Here is a 9498-nt window from a genome sequence, read left to right on the forward strand (position 1 = left end):
CGAATGAATCAGACGAAGAACCGTGGTCGGATTCCGCCATTGTCGGAAGAAAAAGAAGAAAAGGCTTGAAGGAGGAAGAAGAAGGAGGTGAAAGTGAAAGAAGAAGGAGAATTGTGGAGTGAAAGTGAGGAAGAAGAAGGAGGGATGAAATATAAAGAGAAGAGAAAAAAAAATCGAACGGTCAAATTTGGCACGGAAACCGAGGCAGTCAAAGCTACCTTCAAATTCAAAATTCAATTTTTTTTAAAGACGCGTGTAGAACACGCGCCATGCTTCAACGGTTGTGAGGGCTACACGATAGAACGTGTAGCCCTCGTGTAAGTGTTTGTTATATTGGTTACACGATAGCAGCCTTACACGAGTAGGCTGCTATCGTGTAACCGTTGCAGATGCTCTTAACCCTTATTTCATTGGTGGGACCACCACCAATTTCGCTGCTCGATGTATTGCCTCGCTTAGATCTTCTCATTCCCAAATTGAACATCAAGCTTATAATAATCGACTCAATAGAAGCATTGTTTAGTGGGGAGTTTGACAACACAATTAACTTTTATTAAATCTCGTGCCACCCTCTCTTAGGAAGATGTTTGAGGGACGGAGGGTATATACACCAATTCTGAAAGACAAAAATTAAAAATTACTCACTTTTTACAAAATATATAAGTACACACATTTAGGACTTTTCTACCCTTATGAGTTATGATGAGCATTAGTGCATTTTGCACTGATGCTCGACTATTGAACTTGCAATGATCGAGTAAGTTGAGTATTAGTGCATTTTTTAAGAATGCTCGACTCGCAATGATCGATCATTAGTGTATACTACGAATGCTCGACTTGCAGAGGTTGAACATATCGAGGCATTAATGTATTTATCACAAATACACTAATAATCGACATACTCGACTTGTAGTGGTCGGTCATTAGAGCATTTACTATTAATGCTTGATTTTCGTTGGTCGAACATATCGAGTAAGGTTACTTAAAGTTTATAATTTAAGTAAGAGTGGTTTTATTCTTTCAAGTTCAAAATAAGTTTATATATATATATATATATATATATATATATAGTAAATATTTTTTATCCTTGAAAATGAGTAAAAAAAGAACCATTAAAATTACTTGGTGATTTGATTGGTATAGAAGTAGTTGTTAAAACTGGGGCTCGGAGTTTGTAACGGGACTGATCTGAACTCACTGCTCTGGGAGGAAGTCAGTTCTGCTCTGGAAAGAGTCGGCTCTCTGGAAGAACTCGCTGCTCTGGAAGTCTGGAGGAACTCGCTGCTCTGGCCAGGAGGAACTAGCTGCTCTGGCCTGGAGGAACTCGCTGCTCTGGCTTGTAGGAACTCGCTGCTCTGGAGGGACTTCTCTGCTCTGAGAAACTGTTCTGCTCTGGAGTGACTTCGCTGCTCTGCTTTGGAATGATTTCGCTGCTCTGCACTGGAATGAGAAAGGGTGAACAGGGAACGCCGAGTCGAGATGAATCTCTTCCCGCAAGAAGATTATCACCCCGGTAGTGCTCACGGTGTTGGCGAATCTTCCCCAAAGGTAAAACGGCGACGTCTCGTTGGATGTAGCACCACAATCCGACGAGCTCCGGCGAACGGAATAGGATTAAGAACTGAGTGTTTATGCAAATGACGTGAGGGAAGTATGCAGTGTATTCTAGTATCTCTCGTTCTTCTTTCATAATGCATTGCTCTAGATGCCTATTTATAGGCAACTCTCACACATATGGAGGAGTAAAGCACAATCAATAGCAAAGAGCTGTTATGGATGTTACACAATTCAAATCTATTTGAATTGTAAGCTGCAAATTGATTTTCCTTCAATTTCATCATTCAAAGTGTTGTGCAGTTTTGAAACTGCCATTGCCACTCTTAGCAGCCCTGGGCTGACCTTGGTGGGCTTCGATGGTTGGGCTGGAGACAAGCTCAGTTGGGTCACAAGAGCCCAGTTCGCCCAACACTTCCAAGTGTTATTCCACTACTCAACATCCAAACTTCGGATATAACAATATCTCACTCACTGGGAAATCGATTTGAGACTTCAAGTATACCACGTTCATCTACTCGAAGTAGATTAACATCCAACAATTATTTCAATTAAATAACAATATTTAATTAAATAATTAAATCACATATGGTCAAAACCATATTCAAAAACCATATTTTCACAGTACTATTGTCGGAAATAATCAAATATGGTAGTTACGTTTTCCAATAGAAAAAAAAACAATTTTCTATAATAAATAAAAAATACATAAATTCCTAACAGTTCAGTCGTTGAGAAGAGCGTGATGTATGGCACGTGTAGGTTGGTGAAATGCAGAGAGCAAGTTGACAATTTCCCGCATTGTGGGTCGGGCAGAGCTCTGATCCTCCACACAAGCCATGGCAATGTTGAAGAAATTGAGACATCCGCCACCGGATACGCCGCCAGCCTCGAGTCCACCACCGCCGTAGGATCTGTTGTAGTTTCCTTCACCCACCGAACTATATCGACCCCATCACCGAACTCCCCGACGGCCTTTCGTCCCGTGATCAGCTCCAGCAGCACCACCCCAAAACTATATACGTCACTTTTCTGGTCCACTTTAAGAGTGTAAGCGTATTCTGTCACAACAACAAAATAATAAAAGCTGTTAGAGACAAATATATATGATTCTCACACTCACCAAATTTCTGATATCTAAATCCAACTACTAAAATTAAGACTCGATTAATCAAATGCTCATTTTGCTAATATAGAGTGATGATAAAAATAAAAATAGTCATTCTTATAATTTTACCTTTGTTATTATAATAATCACAACCATAAAAATTCCGCGGTTATTTTGATTGTAAATTTTTTATTGCAAAATGATGGATAAGAAAATATGAGAAAATATAATATTTTCTCTCTTTTTATCATATATTTACTAGATATGAAAATATTGAAAAATATTTTCACGCCACTACCTAAAGATAATTAATTTATTAAATTGAGGTTTTTTATAAAAGAAAAAGTAAAAAGATTCCCTTGAGAGCACAAAACGCAAACTAAGGGCACGAAACTCGAAAAGAGATCGTTAAACAAAGAAACCTGAAGACACTAGTGATCCCATAAATCAGGATAGTCGTCCATCTCATCTGACCAACGTCTATGAACTATATTATTCATTGCATTCATGCTATCACTATTGCTATAATCAACCACAAAGTTGCTCGGCTTGTAGCCCATTTCCCCCGCATTCCTGAGGCGAACCTTTTATGCTACCTTCCGGAACTGCTTGTATCGGCTCACTTCCCATGCCCTTTCCCGTGCCCTTTGGGCGGCCACGTCCCCGCTTGGTCGTCTTGTCCGAGAGTAATTGCATCCCCTGACTAACCTGCTCCTCTAACCGACTAATGCGACTAGAAATATTGTCCGGACCAGCGGACAAATCCTTGTTACCTTCATGCGAACCACCGCTTTTGTCCAAAGTTGGGTCACGTTCGAGAGCAACAGCTGTGTCGTCAATAATCGTTGTGTTCAAACCCGTGCCATCCGGAGCCTCCATCTCCAAAGTTTCCTCCACATCCGAGTCCTCCTCGTTAATGACCAAGTCACTATCTTTAATCACATTTGTATCCCCCTGAATCGGAACCAGTATTTTGTCCAACGAATCCGGCTGAGATAAATGAACCTCGAAAGACGGTCCAGAAATAGGATCCACGGCCGTATCCAAACAATTCTCCGCATTATTCTCCAAGTCCAGAGCCTGAAATGCATTTCGCGTCTCGACATCCTCTTTCTGAAGAACCGGAACGACAATCTGTTTTTTTACCGCCTGTTCGGCGACCTTTGACCAAGCCGCAACAGGTTTAGCATTCTCAACCTGCTGCTGCTTCTTCAAAGGGGCAGCCTGCGCCGGGTTTGCATCCTGTTCATTCGAGGTAATCGCCGCGTGGCAATGCGGCCCATTGTGAACTTGCGTAAGCTTAGCCTTGTCATTCACAGTGTCATTCTGCTCACCCCATCCCCCCAAACTTCGACTTGCGGCATCCTATCGGGGGAGTGTCCCGTAATCTTGCAACGACCACAATAAGAGGGGAAGATTTTCGAAAACAAACTCAATATGAAAAGAAAAATCCTCCATCATCAATAAGAAGAGTATTAGGAAGAGGGTGAGACATATCTATTTTCAACAAGAATACGGGCGAAATGTCCAAAATCTCTACCTGCCGAAGCACCATCGATCTTTAGAGGATGGCCCAAGTAACGTCCAATTCCAGAGATAATTTGTGGATTCCAATACTCGATAGGAAGATAATGAATTCGAACCCAAACATTCGCCAAGGGAGAGTTTTCTTTGAACGGATCAAAGTTGCGAGTCCCACTCTCGGAGCCGAAGAAGACCCTTTGACAGCTCCCAGATCACCTTCGCCTTTGCTGTAGTTTTATCAGTCGCTTGTAGTAAAACGGAGCGTGTAAAAACCCTTTCCCAGCGGAATCAGTTGCCAGTCAGAATTTATAGCCCAAATCTGTTGAAGCTCCGACTTCAACTCCATAGTTTGAACGTGGTTTATCGCCTTTCCCCAACAGAAGTCGTCCTGTTAGTGCATGCTCAAAAGCTTGGACCTCCTTTAAATATAAAGCCTTAGGAATTTTGAGAGAGAATTGATCTCCTTCCTTCGTTGGACGCAAATCATGAAAACATGAGCAGCTAAATCTTGCCGTTTAACAGGTCGCTTAACAGTAGCACTAGCATAAGAAATCCTAGCGTTATCTGCCACGCAAGGATTTACAGAGTTCCTATCAACTGCCGTGCAATCGGTACCACAAGGATTTGTGGCCGATGTCTTCCCAGCGGCATCCTGGGCCTTTGTAGTCTTCACCTCGCTGTTACCAACCGTGGCAGATATAGACCGAGCGGAAGAAGATCGAGCTTGAGGGTGTTCAAAATTCGCAGAAACAGATGGTAGATTTAGGAATCCCTTATCTTGATTTCCGGCCGACGAGGTGGCCCGAGCAGCCGAATGATGCATCGAAGGAGTTCTTGAAGCTCCAGTATCTTGAACTCCGGCCGGCGAGGTAGTCATTGTACTGCCGGAGCAACAGCACGAGGAAGCGCCTCAATCACTCCGATCTTGGCGACAACGTAAGCTCACGATCCAGCAGCAGCTCACGTCCGTCTACCGCCCGCAACTCATGATCCAGCAGCACAGCGCGGCGTCCAGATCCAGCAGCAGCAGCGCGGCGACCGGCGATCTGGAACGGCCGTGCGTGGCTGGTGTAAAAGTCGAGCTTTGGAGAGACCCGAGTCCGCCGCACAGAGTTTGCGTCAGAGGCGGGTGCAGACGCAGGCCGAAGATGGTGGCGACTCGACCTTGCTGTTCCGTCAACGCTTGACGCAGCAGGCTCGGTGACCCGGTGGAAGGAGTCGAGGTGCGGCGTTGCTCGAGGTGCGGCGTCGCTCAGCTCAACCTGAGCAGCTCTCGATCGGGAGAGAGGAGAGCCGCAGATCGCCTCACTGTTCCTCGTCAACTCTTCTCAGATTTCATGGTGGTGGGGGCTGTCGGCACCACCGGCTGGAGAAGATGGTCTGCCGTCCGACTGGAGCGAGGAGAGCCGGAGAAGACGGTCACGAGAGAGGAGAGCCGCAGATCGCCTTTTACACTGTTCCTCGTCAACTCCAAAATTTAGAGGTTGTTGATGATTGGAGTCTAGAGAAGGGGAAGACAGCGGCGCAACTACCGTAACGGCGAGAGGACGGCAGCGGCACGACGACGCGAAGGGGAGGAAGACGATCGGCGACGGGGAGGAGAGTGAGAAAGAGTCGATTCCACTACCTAAAGATAATATTATTCAATATGGGAGTGAAAATGAGCTACCGGGAAAAATATTCCACCATATCGAGAGAAAATTTTCTAACATAGTAAACATATGAAAATAGTGGAAAAAGAGTGAAAATATATGTATTCTCTCATTTTCCATAAAATTAAACAAACCCTTAGTTGTAAATATCTCATCTACAGAACTTTTTATTGTGAATATTTAATCTATCTTGCCTATATATAATTGAGGATCAAAATGCTTCTTAATAGTTAATTCATTTTGCTTACAATTCACAATTATAACCTATAATTTACAATCAGGAGGCTTATTAATTTTGAAATACGGCAAATTTACGTACATTAAAACCAAAATATTAGCTTAATTAAGCAAGAAATTTTGTAAAGTTTGTGGGTAGTTTTGTTGGTATGTTTTAGAATATTGAAAGTGGACCTGGTGCAATGTAGCCGTAGGAGCCAGCAACGGCGGACATGGACTGGGAGGGTTGCCAGAACTTGGCGAGACCAAAATCAGCGAGACGAGCCCCAAAATTAGCATCAAGCAATATGTTATTAGACTTGACGTCCCTGTGGATGATGGATGGCGAGCAATGGTGGTGCAGATAGCTGAGCCCCATGGCTGCATCCACTGCTATCCTGCACCTCATTTCCCATTGCAGATGCGCCCCCTTGCTCCCATGTAGCATCTCCCCCAAGCTCCCATTCGCCATATACTCATACAACAGCAGCTTCGTATCCACCCCGTCCCACACGTACCCCACCAGCCTCACTATGTTCCTGTGCCGGATCCTCCCCAGCGTCCCGATCTCCGCCCTGAACCCCCGCTCGCTTCCCCGCCCCACCACCCTCTTTATGGCGATTTCCCCCCCGTCTGGCATCGCTCCCCTGTACACCACCCCGCCCCCCCCTTTCCCGATCACCTTCTCCTCTTTCAGGCATTCCACCACGTCCTCTGCTCTCATCTCCACCTTCTGGAACGCCGTCAGCTTCCATCTCCTCCTCTTCTCATCGCCTACCTTCATTCTTCTCACCACCACCCACGTCGTTGCTACCAAAACCAACACCCCCACCACCACCACTATTGTGATCATCATCAAACTCCTCGACGCGTGTGATGCAGACGCGCACCAGGCGGTGCAGAGGTTTGGATTCCCGGCAAAGCAACCGTCGTCCATGTCCTTCAGCAGCCCCGCCGTTGGCCTCCGCCCCGACAGATCATTGTATGACAGGTCCAACAATGTCAGGCTTTTCATCAGCCCAATCTCACTTGGAATCGGACCAACCAGCCCATTTCTCGACAGATTCATCGCGTTCAGATTCTGCAGCGCCGAGATAGCCGCCGGAATCTCGCCGTCCAGCTCGTTTCGGCTCAAGTCCACGAACGTCAAGTGGGAGCAATGAGCAATGGAGGCTGGAATAGGCCCTGTCAAGGCATTGCCACTCAGCTTCAGCACCGACAGCTTCTTCAGATCGGAAATCTTGCTCGGAATTTCACCCGAGAGTCTGTTGGTGTCAAGTGATAGATACTCCAGATTCCTCAGATTCCCTATTGCTTCCGGAATCTTCCCCGATATCCAGTTGTTGGACAAATCAAGATTTCCGAGATTCTGAGCAGAAATTTCAACCGGAAGGTGACCTGTTAGATAATTACCACTGAGCTCCAGCATGTCCAGCGCCGGAGAAGCGAAGAAGCCGGCCGGAATGGTTCCGTTCAAGAAATTATTCCGGATTCGAACTCGGGTTAAGGACCTGCATTCCCCGAGTTGGACCGGAATGGGGCCGTAGAAATAGTTGTCCATCAAGATAAGAGTTGTGAGCCTCCCTCCTCTGCACAATTCCGTTGGGATTTTGCCAGTGAGATGATTAGTATTAACGTCGACCAGCACCAGCCTCCCGTTGCTCCCGAGGTTCTCCGGCAACTCCAGCGTGAAATTGTTGCGCCAAATTTGCAGAACTTCGAGATTTGGAAGATCGCCAATGAAACTAGGAAACGGGCCCTCGAATTTATTTCCAAACAAATTAATCAGCGTCAGATTCTTTAACCTCGCGAAGGTGTCGGGAATTCCGCCGGAGAGATTGTTTATGGAGAGGTCCAACGACATGAGGCTCGCCAGCCCCGACAGCTCCGGAGGAATTTGGCCGGAGAGATTGTTCACCTGGAGAAACAAGCTGTGCAAGCGCTTCAGGGAGCCGAGGCTCGCAGGAATGTCGCCGCTGAGATTGCATTTGGCGAGATCGAGTAACTGAAGCGTCGATATGGACCCGAATTCCGGGGGGATACCGCCGGAATAAGTGTTGAAGTATCCGAGAGAAAGTTCTAGAAGATTCGGAATGTTGGCCAGACCGGCCGGAATCCTACCGGTGAGGCTGTTTCCCTGCAAGGCCAAGTGCGTCACGCTTGTCAACTCGGAGTAGACCTCCGGGATTTCGCCAGAGAAGTAGTTTCCGGCGAGATTCAAAACCCTTAACTTGCTCAACTTGACGAATCCGACTGGGAGTCCGCCGGCGAAATTATTGTTGTAGACGTCCAAGACCTCGAGTTCAGTCAGTTTCAGCAGCATTTCGTCGGGAAATTCGCCGCTGATCGCATTCGAGCTGAGATTGAGGCGCTTCAACGAAGTTAGCATGCATAATTCTCTGGGCAAAGCGCCGGTGAGATTGGAGGCGGCGAGTGTGAGATTGATGAGTCCGCGTAGAAGCCCAATCTCCGGCGGAAGAGTGCCCAAGAGCGGAGAGTTGGTGATTTCGAGAGAGATTAGTTGGCCGCCGGCGTCGCATGTTATGCCGGAGAATGAGCAGTGGCTGGCGCTGGCGGGAACCCAGTCCTCAAGCCCCGAACCCGATGGCCCCACCAAGGATGATTTCAGCATTACTAAGATTTCAACATCTGATAATGCATCAAGATATACAGTTTCACAAAATATGAAGACGATGAACAAAATAACACAACATTTTCTTTCCATTTTTTTTATTTTCTATTTTGGTAGCAAAAGAGATTTTGTTGTATGGTTTTATAGGAAGGAGAGAGAGATGTTGGCTGCGCGCTTAAATCACCTAAATTTTACTATTTCACTGCTGGTGTTTGTGGGAATGAGATTCAGTGTACCATAAGTGTGTCCCACTTATTTTATTTATTTTTTTATATATTTTTTCTTCAATTTCAACTTTATATGCTTTAGGTCCCCAAGGGGACACCAAGCGGTGCGACCTCCTGTGTTTGAACAGTGAGGTCCCGGGTTCAAACCCCACTGCTCCCCCTCCCCAACTCCCCCAAATCAAAAAAAAAACTTTATATGCTTTAATTTTGTGATTATTAACTAGGGTTTATTCCATCAATCTAGGGTATAAAATTATTTTTTATCATTTAATTTCACTTTTATTAGTTAATAATAGGTTGATAAATTCAAAGTCATGGTATATACTTTTTAAAAATGTTAGTAATTTTTTAAAATAAAAATTAAATAAATTTTATTTTATAAAAAATATTTTTAAAATAATAGATATAAAAATGGGACACAGTGACACACATAAAATTGTGGACACTGAATGGGATGACGTGGCAGGTTATGATTAGTGCGCTATCAATCAAACGGGTCGGGCGGGACCCGGGGAAAGGCCCGGTGTGTCGTGACGCAATAAGACAGAAGTACCCTTCTGACTCTAATTTGGAAGAGGATCAAAA

General features: G+C 45.3%; 1 pseudogene; it reads right to left on the minus strand.

The window, feature by feature from the left end:
* Positions 1 to 2177: 2177 nt before the first annotated feature.
* On the minus strand, positions 2178 to 8813 carry LOC130986654 (leucine-rich repeat receptor-like kinase protein HAR1; annotated as a pseudogene).
* Positions 8814 to 9498: the final 685 nt, after the last annotated feature.

The sequence above is a fragment of the Salvia miltiorrhiza genome, chromosome 5, assembly GCF_028751815.1.
Source record: "Salvia miltiorrhiza cultivar Shanhuang (shh) chromosome 5, IMPLAD_Smil_shh, whole genome shotgun sequence".
NCBI classification, from domain to species: Eukaryota; Viridiplantae; Streptophyta; class Magnoliopsida; order Lamiales; family Lamiaceae; genus Salvia; species Salvia miltiorrhiza.